The 21,581-nt window shown below is 44.3% G+C and overlaps 1 pseudogene; it reads left to right on the top strand.

Annotated features, from left to right (window-relative positions):
* Positions 1-3,499: 3,499 nt before the first annotated feature.
* LOC147826359 (Krueppel-like factor 17) lies at positions 3,500-4,736 on the top strand (annotated as a pseudogene).
* The last annotated feature ends 16,845 nt before the right edge of the window (positions 4,737-21,581 follow it).

The following is a 21,581-nucleotide window of genomic DNA, read 5'->3' as shown; positions in this document are numbered from 1 at the left end:
GCTAAGTATTAGTTTCCTCTGGCGGCTATAACAAAGTACCAAACCCTGGGAGGCAGGGCTTAAACCCACCCAAATTTATTCTCACACATTCAGCTACAAGTACAGAATCCAGGCATGGGTAGGGCTGGTTCCTCTGAGAGACCCTGAGAGAGTTCTTCTAAGTTTCCAGAAGTTCCCAGCAGTCCCGGCACAGCCTGGCTATTGGCTGCATCACTCCAGTCTCTGCCCTCTTATCATATCATGTTTCCCTCTGTGTCTGTTTGGATCCAAATTTCCTCTTCCATTAAGGACACCCTTCATAGTGGATCAGGTTCCACCTTAGTTAACTACTCTTAATTCCATCTACACAGACCCTATTTTCAGATATGAAGAGGTTCAGGGGTTAGGACCTTAGTACATCTCTTTGGAGGACATAGATGGGGTTGTAAATGCTGTCACAGAGTTAGGGAGGCCTTGGACACACTGTGGATACAGGTCTGCCCTGGACTCAGAGCCATAAAGGCCTGCTGGTGGATACAACCCCACAGCTGAGAATGGAGTTAGGCAGCACAAGGATACACAGACCAGGAGAAAGGCCAGGGCAGGACCTTCAGAGAATTCCATATTGTGCATCTGGTTGGAGCATAAAGGAGAGAATGAAGGTGAGAGAGGAGCTTGACGGGGGAGACATGGGCTATTTGAGTAAGGACTTCCATGAATAGCAGACATGAGGGAAAGAAGAGGCCGGCATTCCTGAACTATTAGTTACGGGAACTTGTTTCCCTACCTCAAGTATCTGCAAGTCTCCATTTCTGTGTACAGTGCATGCCACAAAGCCTGGAGGTGTAAGAGTGGCCAGCTGGTGGCTTCTAAAGTCAATTCGCCATGAGAGGACAATTTGTTCTGTTAGTCTGTATTACTCCACATTGGACATGCAGCAGTAAGCAAAAACCCATATTGTTCCTGTTACCTAGATTATCATCATCTGTTTGCTGGGAGAGAGACAGTAATCAAATAATCCTTCAAATGTCACAAAATCAGACAATTTATTAGTAAGACTGGATTCACAGAATTTTTTTCTTTTAAAAAAATCACCATGGTTTAAACACATTAGCAGTTATTTTTGTTTCTCATAAACAAAACCCCAAAATAGCAGATATGTTTGCTTCACAGTCATTAGGAACCCAGGCCCCTTCTGTCCTTCCAGTCCACAGTCCTTAGGATGTCATCTCATGGTGCAAGCTGGTTGCAGGTACTCCAGCTATCAGGTTTATATTCGAGGAAGGACGGAGAACAAAGTAGCATGCTCCTTTAAGGAGCTTTCCTGGAAGTTCTAACCAACCAAATTCTGTGTACGAATTCTCATCAGAGCCCATTACCATAGCCACCCAGCTGTAAAAGAGACTGGGAAACACAGGCTTTTAATAGTGCCCATTGTCACCACAAAATCAGATCATACTTGTAAAACTAAGGACAAAGGGAAGAATGGATGTTGGGTGGGCAGTTAGCTGGCTCTGTCACACAGACTGTGAAGCAAAGGAACTGTGTTCTCTGACAAAATGACAGTGATGTTGAGAGATGAGGGTGAGGAGGGGTTGCCTGGGTGAAAGGGAAGGGGCATAGGGCTCCCCATAAACCAAGCAGAGCTGAAGCTGGGCCACAGATGGAAGGGCAAAGTGCTGGGAGGCAAAGCAGGAGGGGGAGGCAGAGGCTTAAGTTTAGAGGATCTTGTTAGGGTTTGGAGATTTCTTCTAAGAGCAGTAGAAGCTGCTAACCGGTTGGGGGGCACACCCGTGTGTTTCAAGTCCACACCAAGTGCTCGGTATTGGGCACTGGGGCTACAAAGTTATGGCATTTCCTCACTGCTGGAGCCTGGTTTCATGGGCGGGCAGCCACTTTCACAGAACCATGTACCCAGCTGCATGTAGCAAAGGCTGAGTAGCAGGGAATGGTTATAGCAAAAGCAACTCATGATGACTGAGAGCAGTCTCAGTGGGATGAAGGGGAGGCTGAGGGTGTGCCAGACAGAGCTGGCACAAACTGCAGTGTCCAGTGTTGAGGATCTGCCAATGATGGGCTATTTGTATCATCGCTGGCAGCCACCTACTTGGACTCCTCCTCCCTGCGAAATACAGAAGTTCAGGCCAACCACCACTCATCTGAAAGGCTGAAACATAGAAATCTCCAAAAATCCAAACTTGTCTTGGTAGCACATTTAACAACCAGAACTGAACCCAGCCTAACTCACCGATTCACAGAATCCTGATTTCATCCACCAGAGTGATTTGGAAGTGTTTGGCCTAGTTAGTGTAAATAGTTACGTGTTGTGCTGTACAGAAATACTAGTGGGTTTTATTATAAGTGTGAATAATAAATGCTATGTATGAGTTATCATCTTTCCAATATCTTAAAAATTCTAAAGTTTATAATACATCTACCCGAAGTTTTAAAAAATGAATTTTTGCCCTGAATATAACCAAGAAGGTCTGAATACAGAGGGAGAGTTGCTCTGACCAGGAGTTGCATTTGGAGATTGTTTTTAGCAGATCAAAGGAAAGCTACTTGGTGCAACTGATCATAAACTTCTGGTACCCATATTTCAGTGAATCAACGAAGCTATAAGGTAAGTAGGACCAAAGAGAGTTTTCCTAGGCTTTTGAAATAATGTATCGATAAAGGGTGAATGACAGGGTCTTAGGGTTACCCAAGATACATCCACTAGATGTATTTACTGGTCTATTTATTTATCTTTGTGGTACAGGGGATTGCACCCAGAGCCTTTCCACTGAGCTACATTCCTAGCCCCTTTTAAATCTTTTTGAATCTTGAAACAGTCTCCCTAAGTTGCTAAGTTGCCCAGTCAGGGCTCAAACTCAAAATCCTCCTGCCTCAGCCTCCCACAGTGCTGGAATTACCAGCATGAGCCACTATGCCCTGGTATATCCACTCCTTTTATGATATTAATATCGTGGCGAGTAATTAGCATTTACTTCCAAGACTGGTGGCATTGTTAATAATAAAGATTTATGCTTCTGTAATGCTTCAGATTATTTTATCAGGTGCTTTTATAAATGCTTTCTCCTTTCATCTCTATAACAATATGATGGAAGGATATTGGCATTCCCAGTCTACAGCCAAAGACCCCAAGTTCAGAGAAGGTAGATGACTTGTTCAAAGTCATTTAGGCAACATTTACACACATAGCCAGGGTGAGGTTCTTCTGATTCTAAGATCGCTGTCCTTATTTTCAACAAGTTATAATATTCCTCACTAATGGATAATCTTAAATATATGTGTGTGTGTGTGTATAGACATATATATATATATATATAGAGAGAGAGAGAGAGAGAGAGAGAGAGAGAGAGAGACATATATGTCTATATATGTACTGTAAAGAGATAACAGTAAATTTCATCTCCCAAGGTCCCTCCAGTTCACTGGTTGTGGCTGGTTGACATGTTCAATTGAATATTTGGGGACTATTTCCAGGCTTGATGTGGCCTTTGGGAACTCATCAGCCATGACTTTCAAAGTACAAGATGGCAGCATGGTAGGTGAGTAGACTGCCATCCATCTGAAAGAGTTGATTTTTCTTTCCTCTGTTCAGTCATTAAAAAAATACTGTGTCAGGTGCTCATCTCAGAGTCTACCTGTGATGATAGCACAGTGCTGGCGCCCATTCTGGTCTGAAGTGGGTCTGGATCCCCCTTAGTCCCAGGTACAGCTGGTCCCTGGCTGAGACAGAGGCTGAGAGACTGAGGTAGTGGCAGGCACATTGTACCAGCCCGCCTTGGATGATGGGAAGTCAGTGTCCCTCTTGCATATGCCTCTGTCTTCTGGAAGTGGTGGTGTATACACCTCTTGGACACATGACCCACCAAGCATTTAACACTTCTCTCGGCAGAGAGATGGTGGTTAGCTGAGGCACCCAGGTAGAATGTCACTACCTGAGCATGATGTGAGCTCCTGCCCCCAAATGACCCTCAGTACTTCTCAGATGATTTACTGTCAGTGAGTGCCTACCCTAGTGATGTGCAAGGGGCCCCAGAGTATGCCCTTAGGAGAGCACAGTGTTCCAGGAGTGGGTGTGATCTGTGATGAGCATCTAAGGATCCCCCAAAGGCATCAAGTGGAATTTCTGTGAGGTCCCACACTAGTGCCTCAACAGTACCTTATTCTGGTCCCCCAACTGTACCTCTATCAGAGCCTTTTTAATACCTAAAATGTGGCCCCAACCATGCCCCTCACTGAGGCCAAGGCTGTTGTCATCTAGGGTTCAGATGCTGCCACCCAGAGATTTCTACAGTGTTGGGATGCCCCTAGGTGGGTCCTGGTCATTGCTGACTTTAGAAATCAAGGGCATTCTTATGAGTAAGTCAGACTCCCAGAAAGACCCCTTTCTACCTGAACATCCCACATCTGCACCAGAGAAAACAGAGAACTCCGGGGCCTGGGAAGGGGAGCCCAACAGGGAATCCCCAGTTTTAAGGCCTTACTTAATGTGAGAACTGTGGAAAGCTTGTACCGAGCACTGCTGCCTCGTGAATCACCAGCACAAACACATAGGTGAAGAGCCACGTAGATGCAGTCGGGAAGGCTGTACATGGCCTTTTTTCTGCTCCAGTGGCCTTGGGTAACAAATACAGATACATACCAGGTACCAGCCACATAGGTGTGATCAGTACAGCTGATGGTGCATGAGATCTGGCCATCTCTGTCAGAATCTCCAGAACTGCAGGCCAACAATGGACAGATAGATGGTCCTCTTGCTCCTGGTCTTTAGGTCAATCTCCCTTTCCTCTCATTTTGGCTTCTACCCAGCTCCCACTGCTGTTAGCCATCCATCTCTTTAGCAGGTGTAGGTTTAGCTGGAACAGAAAAAGATTAAGAGGCTATGCTGAAGCCCAAAGGAAGCTCTAGGTCCATTAGGATCAGAACCCTCCAAAACTGTCATGGATCCTTCACCTCTCTGAAGTCACCCACTTTTGCTGTTCAGCCAGAGAGGAAGACAGAAGAGTAGAGACTAAGAGCTTTACTTAAAAGCTCTTTATCTTTATGTTATTCCCCAGCTTAAAACCCTTTATTGACTGCCCTCTGGCTGCTTCATAAAATCCAGGATTTTTATCTTGGTTTCCACAGTATCCTGAGCCAGACTATGTTCACAACTTGAACTTAATCCTCATTAGCTATGTGACTTCAGGAGGGTCTTTGATCGCTACCTCTTATATCCTCACTTGGAAAATGAGAGAAACCCTGCTGGACTGTATATTAGATTCTCTCTGGAAGTCACCACCCACATTTCTAGCATTTCAATCTCTTCCCACCAGACTTAGGTGGAACAAGGCATGGGATCTGGCATCTGTGTGGCCACAGAAATCTAGAAGCATGGGGGAGTTAATGCTCATGAAGTAAGGTTGGACTAGTGGGGAGTAGAACAGAGCCAGGGACATAAATGGTTCTTCTTGCCATTCACACATTGCAGGTCATGGTTTCTCCTCAGCAGAACAGCCAATGGTGACACTTCCCAAGCAGTCATGAACACACCTGCTTGCCTTGGTGAGGCTCGTCATGAAGAGCTGGGGCTATAGCTCAGTGGTAGGGCACTCACTAAGCATGTACTAGGTCCTGGGTTCCATCTCCAGCTCTCCAAAAAATAAAAATGCTTGTCACAAAGTGGTGCCCAGTAGTGCCCAGCTTGGAAATGTGCCACCTTGCATTAGCTGCCAACCTTCCCTGCCTTTCTTCTATTTTCTCACTCCTAATTCTGTGAGTTTGCATTTCCCAAATAAAACATCAGCATTTAGTTCTTGGTGTTGTTGACTTAGGGGTGGACAGAGAGAAGAACATTAGACTGGGGCAGAGAAGGACAGGCCCCACTGTAACTCCTCTTCCTTGCTGACCCAGCTTAGTACAAAGACCACCACATACCAGATATTAAGATGCCTATCCTGTCCTGCTCTGGGTGGAGGGCATGACTTTCCTGACAACTTAGCCAGGTGGTTTGGAACTTCCTGTCTGGACACAGAAACCATTTTCATTGACCAATGAGCTAATCATAAAGAACTTGACCAAGCCACAAGTGGTAAATCTAGAGTCCCAACCAGGATCTGTCTACCCCAGAGTTGGGTCTCTTCCCTAGATGGTCCTATAGGTGAACCCAGTCCAGTGCCAAGCACTGCCAAGTGATGGCCACAGACAGCTGAGTCAGATCTCATTTTCATGTTCAGGGACTATCTCAGTCTAGGGGCAGAAAGGTTCACTAACGTGCACTGGCCATAGGGGAGAGGAGCCCCTCAAAAGAGAGATCAGAAAGGCCTTCCAGAGGTGACCCTAGAGCCCAATAAGAGTGCAACATTTCAAAATCCCTCAAGTGTTGGAATAAATAGAGAAAGTGAATGAAGAAGGAAAGATTCCAGGAAGAGAGAAGGCTGGCAAGTGTTCAGAAGAGCGGCCTGCAAGCTTTCACCATGCAGAAAACCAGGGCTGTGCCAACCCACACAGAGAAGCTCGGAGACAACTAAAGGGTGTGTCAGGGTTGAAGAGATCTCTTATTTATTGTTTGTTTGTTTGATTGATTTTGCAGTGCTGGGGATGGAACATAGGGCCTTACACATGCTAGGCAATTGCTTTGCCACTGAACCACGTTCCCAGCCCAAGAATTTAAAGTGGTACCTGAGGGAGACCTGCAGGACTCATGGGCTTAGCCATGTCTCCCATTTTGTGGCCATACATACTTGGCCATTCCCTATGCTGGACAGTAGGGATTCCAAGGAGCATGAAGGCACCCTGCCTCTGTTGTGGAGCAGAAAGATCATAGGTTACAATTCCACATGTGCTCAGTGCTGTCAAGGGGAGCAGACAGACCTCTAGCCTCATGTTTGTGCTGGGCCTCTGAGAAAGCACCACAGCCTTGGCTGTACTGGCCCTGGCCCACCCACCCATACGATGACCTCATCCCACATGGCTTCCATGGACTGTGACACCAGTAGCCTTGGCATACTCAGGGTGGCATCTAGATGCCCTTTTCCCAAACTCAAAGTGGACATGATTTTAAAGAATAGGCACAAGGAGGTTGCTAGTGATCCATGTGTGACTGTGGGAACTGAGGTCGGGGTGCTGAAAGCTTCTCTCAGCTGGGTACCGGGTCCCTGCCAGGGAGCAGGCCATTTGGGTTGAATAGGCCAATAATATTCTACATCTTGTACCCCCCCGGCTCAAGCACAGCTCGGAGACCAGACTGGTTGCTGTTGGCACGCAGGATGAGAGGTCTGGTTGGTGACGCCATCGCTTGCAAAGGAATGGACATGGGAAGGAACCAGAGTGGGCAATGGGGGGCCAAGACAGGCCCCTGCTCTGATAGAGGTCAGGATGGCTGTTGTTAGAGATGGCTTGTGCTATGATAAGTCACAGAACATGAACGGGTGCACTTCGGCAATTAATTTTCTGTTCATTGTGATATTTATCATACATGTAAAACACATTTCATATATATGCAACCTAAAATATAATACTTATTTACCCTTTAGTTCACTTGAAAAAACAGAATTTACTAATATACTTGACACCTTTTAGTCCTCCATCCTACTCTGAGAGGAAACCACTTAGTGAATTTTGGTAAATCTTATCTTTGCTATTTATTGTTTCTATCACGTATATATCTATTCCTAAACAATATAGCGATTGCTTTTGTATGGTTTTTATTTTATGTTTATTCTGTTTTTGGATTCATTGAATTTCTTTAATCTGAACATTTGTAGTCTTAATGATAGAAAAATTTTAAAATATATATGTATTAGATGGGTCCTGGCTGCCAGGTACTGCAGGATGCTATAGCTAGTTCCACAAACACTCAGTCCCTGTCCTCCGGGAACTTGGGGAAGTCTCACTGCTGCCAGAGCTGGATATGAAAAATGACATTTGACATGACAGCGCTGTAGACACCCTGTCCAAGCAGAGTTTTGGAGGAGCAAACTGAAAATAACACTGCCAACACAGGCTGGACTTCAGAAGAGTGTGACCGGCTGGAAAGTGGATAGTGGCTGGGAGCTTGGGCCTCAGAATCACATAAGCCTGTGTCCAGTGGCTGGGGTGACACTGGGGAGGGGCTAGCTAGTCTGTCTTAGGTCCTTCAACAGTGCAGAAAAGGGAACAAAAAGGAAATAAAAATAATCCTATTAGTTACCTCAGAAGACTGTTGTGAGACTGAAGGAACTGATAGAAATCATGGCTACCACTGGACCCACACCTGGTGTACATTGAACTCTTGGAACGCCAGGATATGCTTGCTTTGGGGGCTGATCAACTGTTATAGAAAGCTGCCCTGGGGCTAGTATCTGGTTTTCTGATCAAGATCTATCATGGGGCCTCTGAGATTTTAGACAAGTCACTTAACTTCCCTGGGGACCAAGTTTCCTCTGTGAAAGGAAAACCTTAGATTAGATGAATGGTCAAAAGCTGAAGATCTTTTTTAAAACCCAAGTAAATGGTAGGTCTGGATCTGGGCCTGGGAATTTGTGTTGTTCTTAACTTAATCATGGAAATGTTCAAATAGATTAAAAGTTATACACACTGCCCAGATTCACCAGCTGCCATCATTTGGGTGTAAAGTGGTACCTTCGTTCACAAACTTAATTCTTTCCCCGATTCTGGTCGCAAACTGAGTAGGACGAGAACCAAATCGAATTCAATGGTGAGGTTCATTATTGACCTCATGGGGAAATTTGATTCAGTCCTCGTCCAGTTCAGTTTGTGACCAGAAGCTTGGAGAGAATTGAGTTTGCAAACTGAGGTACCCCTGTATTTGCTCAGTCTGTCCTATGTGAGCTACTCTCCATTTCCCACCAGGGCCACACAGCTCTGCTCCAGGCCTCAGGAGGGGTGAACTCTACAGCTGCCTCCACCAGCTTCCCTAGCCCTTTGGCTTCTGCGGAGGCTGGAAAGCCTCAGGACGGGGAGGATGGGCCATGTATTTCCTTGGCTCCTTCCCTTCTGCCCACTGGCAGTGGCTGTTCCCCCACCCTAGGGTGCAGCCTACCAGCCTCTCTGGAGTGCACTTTTATCTGTAAGTTCTTACCCATTCCCTCCCCTGTTCTTCAGGTCCAAGCATTGTAGTTTCCCCACCATTGCTTGCTGTAGCCCTTATTGCTTTCCCTAAACCTTGTCTACATTTTTACAAAGAGCTACTGTGCCCTACATTTCTCATTTGCACATGCCATTCTTTCCTGTGGGAACCAACTCCTCTCTTATTTGTGCCTGGATAATTCTAAAGCTAATCACTGTCACATATGCCACATTCACACTCAGCAAGACAAAGTATAATTGCTCAATATCATATACAGGCAAGTATCTGTATATTTTAAGTGTCTCTTTGGGGTGTCTGACCAGTCAGGTTTGAGAATCCTTGGAGTAGCCCACCTTTGATGGTCTTTCCAAATAAATAAGCTGCCTCTCGAATATGCAAAGACTACCTCAGTTCATAGATTTGAGTCAGTCTCCACCTGGTGGCAGGAAAGCTTGCCTGGACTTTTGATTGATAAATTAGAGCCTGGTCTTATCAGTGAGGTAGTGTTGCCATGGAAACTGCCCTAGAACGTTTAGGAAGTGGTTTGAACACCTAGACCTAACTTTACCGATAGGCTGAACAACCAGGTGGACACTGACCCAAACATTCTACCCATGTATGTGACTTCTGTCCTCAGAGGATGGGGGTGGCCACCCATAGGATCACAAAGACAAATCATTACTCCTTCCCAAATGTGAGGGCCTGCCCTCCCCTAATTCTTTCCAAAGCAACCTCTCCCAATATTTATCCCAGCTATTTACCTTATTGAATCTCACCTTAGATCAGACTTGTAATTATACTTGCTTTAATCTTTGAACATTTGATTCACTTTTTCAGGCTTAAGATCAAATGCATCCATTAACTGCTCCTTGGTCTTCTCCCAGAAAGAGGCAAGTCGAGGAACTTGCCCAGTTGGAGAGGCCACAGCTTGGCAGGATGAGACATCCAGGCCCAGATGTGCACCCAAACAGCTGGGGCCACAAGGAGATCATTGCCAGTCTCCAGGACAAAGTCTGTGTCCCTGCCCTTAGGCTGGGGACTTCAGTGTCTCTCGGTGAGTTTCCAGAAACCATTTTATCCTCACTATGCTAAATTACAACCCTGAGTGAAGATCTTGGCCAGGAAAACTCCATTCAAGTTTAGAGTAGCAGAAGTTGGCTGGAGATCAAAGCGTCTCATTGCTTAAAGACGAGTCACTAGGGGCATATGGCTGTGTATTTGGTGGGTTGTTTCCAGGCAATGTTTTCCTCGTTAGCTTCTACATGAAAGCATTTTCCACTGAGGCAAGTGATTTATATTATTCTAGTTTTCAAAGCAAATCCTTCAGCAACCCGGCTGCTAACACCTAACTAATCCTCAGAGGCTTTGGAGGTTCCCCAGTAGTGCCCCTACCACCAGACAAAGACCTGCACATCAGAAACAGAGTTTTGCACATAGATTCTTGAGTAAGAAAACCAAGCCAGACTCAAGCACTAGAGTCCAGTTTGGTGGGAGGAGAAAGGGTCACCTCTCAGCTAGGGGTACCTCCCCTTTTCCCTTCTTTCTGCATCACTGGGCTGCACTGTCTGCTGGCTCCTACCTGGGTCACTAGTCACTTGATCTGCTGGATATAGAAAGGCTACATGGCCAGAGCTGGGGCTCTGCGTGCAATTAAGAGATCTCATGCTTCAAATCTCATGGCCACAGTACCCTTTAGGATTAGGATGGTCTGTAGTAGGAGGAGAGGGACAATTCAGGAGACCTCGTCTTGAAGAGGTAGCTGCTCCAGCTGATAGTAGGGGGAGGGCCCACAGCCTAGCTTCCCAGGGCCCACACCCAGAAGTCCTGGTTCGGTATCCCAGAGCAGTCTGCAGAATCTGCCTCTTTAATGAGCTCCCTTTTTGTGATTTGAGGCCAGGAGCTGCAGGAAACTGGCTCAAGATCTTCCAACTTATTCTAGTTATCTGGACTGAGTTTAGAAGTAATGACTATATGTGACTAAAAACCTTTACATTTGCCAGGTAGGTCAAAATGATTGATAGGGGCAGGTTTTATACCCTTAGATGATGCCACTGGGGCATCAGACATCTGGACCAGTGAAGTAAGTGATTGATTTCTTTGAAGGTCACAGACATCCACAGAGTGAAGGAAATCAAGGCTTAGGGCTTAGGAAATCAAGGGCAGTCAGGAGCAGCAAGAGGCAAACCCTTAATGGTTAGGAGATCTGGCTCTGCCCAGTGGGAGTCTTGACTCAGTCACTTACCAAGCTGTGTGACCCTCATACAAATTGTTCAAGCCGGGCTGTTCATCTATAAAATAGGGATGATAACAACTTCATAGGGATGGTGTGAGGTTTAAAAATGAAATAGCTCCTACGAAGTGCCTACTCGTATATATCCAGGTCCTACCCTGGGTACACTTGTATCTATTTCTTGTCATCATTTGATATTGACAGAGGAGATCAAAGTGCTAGATAATCTATTAATAAACCCATTAACAGGTCACTCATTACCACCTCCCCTCCTGCTACCCAGTGGAGGTGCCAAAATGCACACCTCCTCCTTTTCTGCTACACCTACAAATCTCCAGTGGCTCCCTATTGCCTTCCTAGTAAAATCCTACAAGGTTGCTCTGGCTTGAACACAGTTTGAGTGTCCCCCAAGGCTTCCAGTATTGAAATTTAACCCCTATCCTGAGATACTAGGAGGCTGAAAACTTAATCTGACTATGGTGTTTAGAGGTGGGGCCCCTTGGAAGGAAATCAGGTCAGATATACCATTAGGCTGGGGCCCCAGTGATTGGATTTTGTCGGCTTTTTAAGATGAGAGATGGAGAGCAGCCGTACACACACAGATACATTTGTGCTCTTTGTCTTTTGCCAAGTGATGCTCTGTGCCACCTCAGGACTCTGCCAGCAAGAAGGCCCAAAGACCGGGCACCTCCAGAACTGTGAGCCAAAATGAGCACCTTCTCTATAGAGTAGCCTGATTTGGGTGTTTTGTTACAGTAACAAATACATAGACAAGCAGGAAGGCTCTATGGGCTTTTGCCCCTGCTCGCCTCTCTGACTGTTTCTCACTGCTCAGAACCTTGGAGTTTTATCATTACACTGCATGGTTTCCAACCTTCCTCTCTCTGCCCAAAGTGTGTTTGTTTTTTCTCCTTTCTTCTCCTGGGTTACTTGACCCGCATCTGCTCATCATTTAAGACACCCTGAGGAAGCCTCCCAGACACCCCCCCTTTCCCCCGGGGGAGGCCCCTCAGCAGGACCTCCTGGAGTCCCTCTCTCTCCTAGCTCCTCTCATCACATCCTCACTGCACATTTGGCTTTCCTCAGTGCCCTGTGTTTCTGAACTCTTCTGCTCATTAGGATCAGGTAGAAGTTCTTGAAAGTCCTAATGTCTTGGCTTTCCATCAGCCCAATCATATCAGTCTGGGGTTAAGACACAGAGATCAGTTCCATAAGCTCTGCAGGTGATGGCAATGTGCAGCTGAGGTTGGAGACAAATGTGTGCACAGCATGTCTGCCTGCCAGTGTTTAGCCCAGAGACTGTCACATCTGTGGTCTCCAACACATGCCTGAGTCCTGGCAGGAAGGCAGGCTGTTGTATTCAGGATCTTCCTGGGATGTGTCACAATGTGGGAGAGCAGGCTGTGTAGGGACATTGGGAAGATGGCCCTTGGACAGCCAAAGGCCACAGGCACTGGAAATCAGGGTAGAAGGCTGGCGTATGGGGCTAAGAGCAAACTCTGGATGCCTCCATGGGTCCAGAGCTTATCTGGGGAACACAGGGCAGGGAGCAACTGGTCAGCATGGCTGTGACCACATGCAGACAGCCCTGGACCTCGCCATCCAGGGTAGGAGCCCATGGGAAGGCACTGTGCCATGCCTGAGTGGTGGGTCTAACAGGGGGCAAGACTCCTCTCTGTGCTCCTTGAGGGTGCAGCAGCTTGGCATCTGTGGCACAAAGGGAATGTGTTCAGGTGTCCTAGACTTCCAGGTGGACACCAGGTGTTCTAGGCTTCCTCTGTGGACACCCCAGCATGCCCAGGTAACTGTGAGCCCTTCCCAACTAATTCTCAGACATTTCCTCCTAAGCCCCTAGTAGCTCTTCCTTCAGGGCACAAATATCTGAAAATAAGCTGAAAAAGTCACCATTTTACTTTCCTAGAGATGCCCCTTAAAAGAGGAGGCCCCTCCCCCCATCCCTAGCTTCTCTGAAGAGGACAAGTGAGTCTTTATAACATGAACCCTCATTTCCCTTGTCCCAGAGGAGTGGCCAACAAAATTTTTTTAAATCTTGTTGAGGTAGAAAGTTAGGCTTTGTTGGTGAAGGCCTGGATTTTATAATCTGGGGAGAAGCCAGGAGATGGCGAGTTAGATCTCCTGAGTCTGGGACCAGGGGAATTTGACTCAGTAAGTTGACACCTGTCTCCTGTCCCCTTGTCCCCAGAAGAGTTCTGGGAGGGGCAGGACCCTGTGGGCTGTAGTAAGGGTGGGACTGACACTCCCTCACCACCTCCCTAATGCCTTCCTCACACTGGTGGCATGTGAACCTTTGTAACCATTTTAGAAATGATTAGAAACTGGTAGAGTTTAAATTCAGCAGGAAGAGAGACTGGGACTGTGAAGTGAGCTATAGGAGGGTGATATCTAAAATTCTATTGGGAACTTACAGTATTTATTAGATATTCCAGCAGAGAGGAAGAACTACTGTCATTCACCCTCACTTTGTGGCTAGTGGTTGAAGCACCTTACAGATACTGTCCTTTGAAGTTCATACTTATTACTTCTGTCTAAGGACCCCAAAGCCCCAAAAGTAACAATTTTTCAGGGAAACATAACTAACCCAAGACAAGTAGCCATTCAGCTATAATCCTGGGGCTTGTTATTTTTGTTCTTTCTTATTTGTTTTTATTTTCATTTCCTTGGTGGTGGGAAAAACAAAGCTAAAGATACAAACCTGAGGATCAGCAATAGGTAAAATGATGTCAGCACCATTGGTCCCTGGAGCCTCCCAAATGACAAAGATGTAGAGGGGCACTCAAGAAGGGGCAGCTGTGAGAGCAAAGGAAATCCTAGACGGTGGGAAATGTCGAAACCAAGAAATGCTGTGTTTTGGCATGGTGGGTGGACAGTTGTATGTGAAGCTGCTGGCCAGCTATACCACATGAAGTCTGAGACATGCGTTCATGGCTGGGAGAGCATGGTGCCCAGGACAAGGGCAGCTTCTACAGAGGAGAAGGGACAAAGACCAACTGAGGGAACACAGGAGATCAGGAGGTGAGAAATTCCTATCGGGGAGGTGCCTGCCATTCGGTACAAACTTAGTGACTGAGCTAGAGATGGGACTCTGTGTTCGCCACTCCTCTTCACTCAGCAACTTCCTTTTGTTCCCATAAATGCTGTCAAGCATTTTCTTTGGTTCATGAAGAAGGTCGTATCCCATACAATCGATAACTGTGACACAACTGAAAGAAAGTACCAAGAGGTGACAGCAGGTCTAACATAAAAAATAAAATGACACAAATGGGATCAGCGGGCTGGGAATTTAGCTCAGTGGTTTTGCTGCCTGCTGTGCAAGCACAAGGACCCAAGTTTGATCCCCGGTACCCCCCCCCCAAAATGGGATCAGCAAGAAGCAAAGATCAATGACACCAAAACTTTTGGGAAAGACATGCCTACTTGTGGACCCAGTCTTGAAGGAATCAATCAACAGCTCTTGAAAAACTGTATGTCCTATAAAAGTGTCATCTGAGCTTTCAGTGTCATGATTCAGGTCCCAATGCCTGAGCACAGCATAGATAGCCCATTAATACTCATTGATGGGCTTACTGATTGGTGCATCCAGTGTAATTAGCCCCAGTGATCTTCAGTCAATGCAGCAGAGGGATGGCGGAAGACTGTAACCAGTGTGTCCTGAGCAGAGAGTGGAGCCCCAGGCCCCGTCCTGAAGGCCATGGGTGGCCATGTGGCCTGGAAGCACCCCAGACCTCTCCAGGGCTTGATTCCCTCTTCTATAACATGAGAGGATAGCAGGTCAGTGTTTCTCAAAGAGATTTTCTGCAAACCTTGGTTCTTTGAAATGTTAGCACTTTTTTTCCAACTGAAAGTAGTAGTCAGACTTGGAAGGCAGGCAAGCTTACCACTATACCACCAATGTAGACACAGGAGTCAGACTTGGGCAACACTTATTTTAAGCAAATTATGTAGGACTTCTCAGAGCTTTTGGTGTGCTGGATATAAGAAATCTCTAATAAGAAGGACATAATATATGCCCTTTTTTCATACTGAGGATTGAACCCAGGGTCTCACACATGCTAGGCAAGAGCTCTACCACTGAGCTACATATCCAACCTCCCTTTTCTTATTTGAGGCAGAGTCTCACTAAGATGCCTAGTATAGCTTTAAACTTGCCATCTACCTGCCTCAGCCTCCCAAGTAGCTGTAATTTCATATGTGTGCCACCACACTTTATAATTATACACTTATTTATTTGATCTATGTTAGTGAGCACAAATATATCCTGGTCACTACTAGGTGCTGGGGACATAGCAGTGGAAAGACCCAAGTTCCTTTGTCAAAATGTTTGCATCTAGTCTGCCATCCAATCAACAAAAGATAGATAATATTACAGACAAATAGTGCTAAATTCTATGAAAAAAAAACAGGCAGCATAGGAAATGGAAGATGACACTATTTTATAGGAGGAGAGATGAGTCTTTCCTGTCTGACAAGGGGATGCTGCAGCAGAGACCTGGAGGAAGTAAAGGGGCAAGCTATCTTTAGGGAACCATAAATGCAAGGGCTCTGGGATGGGAGCGAGGAGGCAAAGGTGGCTGTCACAGCTGCAAGGCTGAGTCTTGGCCTCGACGTAATGAGACTCCTCCTGGTATCTACTGGGCTCTAGAGTTTGGGTAATGAGTTAGATGCCAAGGGCTAACTGATAAAGAGCTATAGTATGTTTCCCAAACTTAGGCCACCAAGCAGATAGCTCTTTTTGTTTTAGGATGATGCAATTCTTGGGATGAACATCTCCTAGGCTTAAAGTGTTTGTAAGTTCACTGCTAATGATAGGACATGGAGAGACAGGGTATAATGTTTTAAACTGAACCAGTGGCGAAAAGTGAAATATATGAATTAGAAAAATTAGAATATATGGAATATATTAGAAAAAAATTAGAAATATATGAATTAGAAAAATGAAATATATGAATTATAAAATCCACCTAGAAAACACCATTCTATTACTTTTTTAAAGTTGTAGAACAGATTTTTGACTTATTTAGTATTAAGTTCTCTAAATCAGAAACTGCAGGGCTAGTAACCTCTCATTTTGCTTTCTATGTAAACTGTGGACAATTACTTGGCCTTTCCAGGGCTCAGTTTCCTCTTCTGTAAGACAGTGACAATTATACTTCTTATCATGATGGCCAGTGTGAGAATTAACCGAGATAATACAAATATGTGTTTAGTGCAGTGCCAGGCACATAGTAAGTGTTCAGTCAATGTCACCTGCTATGATAGTTAAGGTTTAGTAACCAGAAGGAGCCCCTAAGTGGTGCCAACCAAAGAGCCTCCTTTGTACCCAGAAGAGGATGACACAAGGATAACATTGGGTGCTGGGACCCCTAGCACATGTTCCACGGGCTTGCTAATGTGCTTCACAACTATACCACACATTTTGCATACCGTGGCCATCAATTTGTGTAGTGTCTGTGCCTCCACAATCACAGAGGTGCGGCCATATTCTTTGTTGAGTCCCATGCCTGTTACTGGTTGTGATGGGGCTATACACCCAGTCAGAAGCTCGGGGCTGCTGAAGACTTCTTCATCATGCTATGGAGCCATCCCTCTGCCATGAAGATAGCCAGGCTGGGCACAAGGCCAGTACACAGAGGAAGGCATAATCAAGAGATTCCCTGAGAACTGAAGCCTGGACTGGCCATTTAACCCTAGATTAGCCCAGTCCTGAAACGCTGTCCCACCTTTCAGCTCCTGAAGCCAACATATTGCTTTATTTTTAAGTTATGCTAAACTGGACTTCTTTTTTCATTTATTTATTATTTATTTATATATTTTTTGGACTTCTTTTTTTATATTACAGCCTAAAGCATCTTAACTGATACCCATCAGATAATTTATCCTGTCAGATCTCCATGACAATCTTGCTTAAGGATGCTGCTACCACCTCTTTACAAATGGAGAAACACACAGAGAGAATGACTTGCCTGCTGTTGGGTATTTATAAACAAGATATTTGTTAGACTAGACTTAGAGGGGGTAGGGGTCATAGATCTAGGTTCCACCTTAGGTTCACTATGTACTGGTTATGTTTCCTCATCTATAAAATTAATGTAATTTTTTTTTCGTTTTTTCTCCCAAGGTTCACATGGGCAGTTGAATCAACTAGCCTTCATAGAAGGTAGCTCTTTACAACCATAATGTGCTGTACACTATTCCTAAGTGAGAGCTCATACTTAAAAGTTGGATGTGTTGCACTTTGTATGTCTCTGGTTCTATAGGCTAGGCTCCAGCATATTCTTTGATGCAGCTAAGTATTCCGGTTTCTTGTTTATATAGATCATTTACAGATCAACGCTCAGTAAAGCGCTCCTTTATATCTGGTGAAGATCTTAAGTCTAACCTAGCCCCAACTCCACTTGTTATAAATGGGCATTGAGCTGAGCTCCAAGCTTAGGCTTAATTTATCCGTTGGCCGCTGCACCTTCATGGACACTGGAGTGCCTCCTGCTTCTTGGACCCACAGGTCCATGCCATTTTCCATGATTGCCTGCTAGATTTTCCTTGTCCTCTTACCATCCCAAGTGTATCTTTTGTATTTTCTGCCTTTAGGGATTAAAAAGATAAATGCGTGTTATTGGTGCAATTTTCTCTTGTTAGGAACAACTTTGAGGTAAAAGTCCCTGTGGTTGTTTAGGGTAATGGAAGTGAAAGACTGTTTATAATTCAGATAAGAGGCTGAAAATTCAACCTTACCATGAATATACTAGAATGATTTGCCTAAATGATTCAGAGTTGATCCCTCAAATATATTAATCACGAGCAAGAAGAATTGTGTTCATCTTGGTACTGTTTGTATTAGAATAGAATGCTTGTCAGACAAGGCCCTAGTTTAATAAGCACAGTGTGTAAGGAAAAACATGAAATAGATTTATTCTTGTTATTTGAGTAGTATGTGCTTTATTGTACACACTTTGCTTCTGGCAATGGGGAAAGTAATTTATCTACAAGTCTTCGCTTTTCCTTTCATTTGCCTTGAATATAAAGATTAACTGATGGTTTAACAACCTTGTTCAGCCCATATTTATGAAGGGTAACTGTTCTCACTCAAATAACTTCCCATATTTTTTAAGTTGCAGAATCTTTCATAAAGATATGACAGTAAGACTTTCAGTCATAAAAGTGGAGATATTATCTCATATTAACAACTTGAAAGGAATTTTTTCTGTTAATTTGCATGGAAGAGGAAAGTGACAACAGTGAGGAATTAAAAAAGTGAATTTTTGCAATCATGATGTTGAACTTAGATGCCAAGCCAGAGTAGGTAAGTTATAGAGTGACATCTGTGGCTTGCCTCTGTGGTAATCCTGGCAGGGGGTGTAACCTTGAGTAGTCTGCTTGTTTTCTTTCCCTCCAATCACAGGCCCTTAAAATACATTCAAGGTTGGTAGTGATGACCTTGCTGTGGGCAGCAACCTGTTTGTATTGTCTTCATCTCCAATGTCTTCATGTCCACTGTTGGTTTCAGGAAATGACAAATATAAGCCAGGTTCAAGGACAACTCGTATTTACAAAGGCTTTTATCCCTGAAAGAAAACCAAAGCACCAGTTCTGTTTATGAAATACTTGCATTTTAAAAGTAATTTTTCTCTGCTGATGAAGAAATCAGACTACCCATACTCCACAGTTGGAACTAGTTATAGCATAGGTTTGATTATTTTTTGCAAATTGAACAATTAATTCAGGCAAACAACCCAAGATTTAATTTAATTTTAAATTGAAAAGGATAGACAGTCATGCTGGCTCTATTCCTGTCTTGGTGGACTTTGGGGACCCAGTAATTAGTTTTAGACAAATTGTGACTCCAGAAAGTCCGTGATAGGAGACTGAGCAAGTTTTTTTTTTAGTGTTTTGGTACCAATACCCTGACTTGCTTTTATAAATGTTTTCCTGGAATGCAACTCAAGTGACAAAAAGTTGCCAGGAACCATGGGTAGGAATTCTTATGACTTGGGTTATCTGTCTAGCATTAGGACCTAATATGTATGCACAATGGACTTCACTAACTCTTCTCCTGTGTTCAAATACTTCAAAAGCAAAGATCCCTTTTTATGAGCTGTCCATGGCCAGCAGTAACTGGAAACTTGAGCTTGAACCACACCAAACATCAAGCTAAGGAAGAGCCAGGTGATGAGATACTTTCATACAAATGTATGCTTCCATCTTTATATAGGAACTCTTTATAGAGGAAGCCACAATCCCAGACTGCTGATTGTCCTGAAAAACACTTTACTCACTTATGAAGTCTGATTAGACAATGATGCCAAGCATAGCATTAGCAAGAAAAAGGCAGTGATATGGCTGCTACGAACAACTATCTCTCAGGTTTCTAAAACCCCAGAAATTCTAGAATTCTCAGCTTTTTTTCTTATTACTTAACAGATCTGGTTGCTTAAAAGAACACTGGGTTTTCACCTCTTGGCTTTGGATCTGCTTTTCCCTTTCTTTCTCTTCCCTTTCCTTTCCTGCCCCACCACTTTTCCCTCTCTCCCTCCCTTCTTCTTTTTTTGCTTCCTCTCTTCCTTCTTTCTTATCTTCTGTAAAATAGATCTTACTTTATGCTAACAGATCAGTCTGCAGTTTCCTCACAGGGAATGGATCCAAAATAAATACCACATGCTGGTTAGTGAACGGACTTTAAAACCTTGAAACCCAGGCAGTACAGGAACTTGCCACAATGCTGCTCCACTCCCATCTGAATTTCCACATCTCTTTGCCCAAGCAAGTCACACACACTCATGCAGCTCCAAATCAAATAACCTTTCCATGAGCTTTCTGCCTGAATCTTGCCAGACCAAGATGATGACTCCCTCCTCTGAATACCCAAGCCACCTGCAGACACATCCTGTACACTGCCGGGGGCGGGGCGGGGGGCAGTCTCCAAACCCCTTTGTTTCCCAAATAGCATGGGATAATATGAGTAATAATAAAAGAAAAATCCCCAAATGGCCAAAGATCCCTTCAGCTGAGCTCTGATTCCCCTTCCTCACAGAAGCAATGATTTCAGAGTTCTAGGCACACTTTCCAAAGCTGCCTTCTAATATTTACACCCAAATTCATGCAGAACCACACATGTATAGATGGGTTCTTTCAGACGTGTATATGTATGTATTCAGACTCTCTAAATATCCCAGCAGCCTTCCTGGGCTATAACACAAGTACTATCACTTTGATTTTATTTTTATCATACTATATTCCACATCCTCACCAACAGTTGTTATAATCTATTTTCTTATGACCATTGTAGTGGTATGACATGGTTTACTCGTGATTTTGATTTGCATTTCTCTAATGGCTAATGATATTGAGCATCTTTTCCTGTACTTACTGGCCATCTGTATATCTTGTTTGGATCCTTTGCCCCCTGGGTGATTTGTATTTTTATTTCTAAAATATAAGAGGTCCTTTTATGTTCTAGAAGTAAGTTCCTTATCAGATAAATGATTTATAAATGTTTTATTCAATTTTGTGGCTGTCCTTTCACCTTCTTGATAGTGTTCTTTGAAGCTTCATAGTATTTAATTTTGATAAAGTCTAATTTACCTGGGGTTCTTTTTGTCACTTTTGCCTTTAGTGTTCTTTCCAAGAAGACACTGCACAACCTAAATTCATGACAATTCCTCCTATACTTTCACCTAAGAATTTCATACCGTTGGTTCTTACATTTAGGTCTGTGATCCATTTGCAATTAATGTTTGTATATGATATAATAAAAGTGCCCCACTTTAGTCTTTTGTAGCATTTGTTGAAAAGACTATTCTTTCCCCATTTAATTATCTTTGCACCCTTGTCAAAAATCAACTTACCACAAAAGCAAGGGTTTACTTCTGGACTCTATTGTATTCTATTGGCCTGGCTTATTATATGCCTGTCCTATGTCCATACCAAACAATCTTGATTACTGTAGTTTTATAGTAAGTTTTGAAATCAGGAATTGTGAAAACTCTTCCTCCGTCTGTTGATTCTCAATTGCCTTTAGATCAAAAAAATCCTTGGTGTTGTATTTTGGAATGACATATTCCGGACCCCTTCATCAGGAAAATGAAATGCCTGACTGTTTAACAGATGAGAACAGTTCAGGATTAAGACTTGCTTTAAGTCTTGATGTTAGGGATAAAGGCATATTTTGCTGAGGGCTGCTTAGCTTTTCTCTGCTGGGGGTAGCGGGTTTCCATCATCCTTTCTTGAAGGCTGCTGGTCCTGGGTGAGAGCCTAAATGTCCATCTGCCTCTGTGACACCCTATAGGGCTCACTCTG

This window comes from Heterocephalus glaber, unplaced genomic scaffold, assembly GCF_053883595.1.
Source record: "Heterocephalus glaber isolate CG9 unplaced genomic scaffold, H.glaber_assembly_v1.0 deba00001472, whole genome shotgun sequence".
Taxonomy (NCBI): domain Eukaryota; kingdom Metazoa; phylum Chordata; class Mammalia; order Rodentia; family Bathyergidae; genus Heterocephalus; species Heterocephalus glaber.
The sequence above is the reverse complement of the archived record's forward strand: the minus strand, read 5'-3'. Positions and strand labels throughout refer to the sequence as shown.